The sequence below is a fragment of the Octopus bimaculoides genome, chromosome 4, assembly GCF_001194135.2.
Source record: "Octopus bimaculoides isolate UCB-OBI-ISO-001 chromosome 4, ASM119413v2, whole genome shotgun sequence".
Lineage (NCBI taxonomy): Eukaryota > Metazoa > Mollusca > Cephalopoda > Octopoda > Octopodidae > Octopus > Octopus bimaculoides.
In genome coordinates, this window is record NC_068984.1 from 40,920,020 (window position 1) to 40,921,760 (window position 1,741).

The following is a 1,741-nucleotide window of genomic DNA, read 5'->3' on the forward strand; positions in this document are numbered from 1 at the left end:
ATATATATATATATATATATATATACGTGGTCTGATCAATAAGTATTCGGACTGTTGCCATCGTAGCGAAGCTAAAACACGCAGATTAAAGCCGCTTGGCACAGATTGACCTTAAACTCTTCTGTGCATGCACACTAAGTTTTAACGTTCAAGCTTCTGCTGTTTACAGCAGTGCTTGGAAGGAACGTGTGTAACGTGTGATCGTCGCATTGACTATGACAAAGAAAGTTGAGCAGAAAATCTGCATCAGATTTTGCCAAAAGCATGGCGATACCTGCTCAGAGGCCTACGCAAAGTTTTCAAAAAGCTTCCATCGTTCTCGACACAATCAAGGAAATCTTGTGCAATTGAAACCCGAGTGTCTTTTGGTCAGCTGAAAGCAGTTTTGGCACAAACTTGGCAGACACACGTCTCATACCCAAATCTTCAGCGATAATGGACTGAACCGAACCGTAACTAATCAGCACATCCTCTAATAACTCACGGATGGTGATTCGATGATTTCCCCTCACAATTGCACACACATCTACGATGTTTTTCTCATTTCCGCTGATTGCAGGTCACCCACAACGTTCGTCAATATTGACATTTTTCAGCCATCATAGAAATATCTGAAACACTTGTACACTTGTGCGCGGGACATACACCCGTCTCCATACACTTTCTGCAACTTTGTGTACGCCTCTGAGCAGGTATCGCCATGACAACTTTCTGTCATGGCCAATGTGACGATCACATGCTACACACCTTCCTTCCAAGCACTGCTGTAAACAGCGCAAGTGAGTTAGAACGTTAAAACTTAGTGCGTATGCATAGCAGAGTTCAAGGTCAATCTTTGCCAAGCGGATTTACTCTGCGTGTTTTAGCTTCGTCACTATGGCAACAATCCGGATACTTATTGATTAGAACTCGTATGTATAACTCTTGAAGAAGGGCAGTAACCATCACCTTTACATGCATTCCTAGCTTTCAACACAGATAACTCGCAATTGATATGTGTCTACTGGTGGGATTATCATCGCTTCAATGCCCATTCTTCCATGGTTGCATGAGTTAGATAGAATTCGTTGAAGCAGGGTTTGTACGGCCCGATGCCCTTTCTGTTGCCAACCCTCAGATTCAAAACAAAGAATGCTACTTGTATGACGGTGACACTCGTTTATAATTATCACTTGATAACAAGAAACTCAGGCACACAATCTCCACTCATGCACACACACGTGAACGTGTGTGCTTAAAGGTTCACCTCTTTGGCTTATGTATAAGGCAGTGTTAGATTGTTATGACACGAACTTAGCAAGTTCAGTGAAATAGAAACTTATGTTGTAATAAAGAAAACAGAACGTAGACGCCAATTAGCAATAGTGCAAAGGGCAGGTTAAAGGATGTGTCTATCGAGGTAATGGTACTCTGCTTGTATAGTGCCTTCATTGGTGAAAGTTGATCGTAGGAGTGGCTGTGTGGTAAGTAGCTTGTTTACCAGCCACATGGTCCCGGGTTCAGTCCCACTGCGTGGCATCTTGGGCAAGTGTCTTCTACTATAGCCTCGGGCCGACCAATGCCTTGTGAGTGGATTTGGTAGACGGAAACTGAAAGAAGCCTGTCGTATATATGTATATATATATGTATGTATGTGTTTGTATGTCTGTGTTTGTCCCCCCAACATCACTTGACAACCGATGCTGGTGTGTTTATGTCCCCGTAACTTAACGGTTCGGCAAAAGAGACCGATAGAATAAGT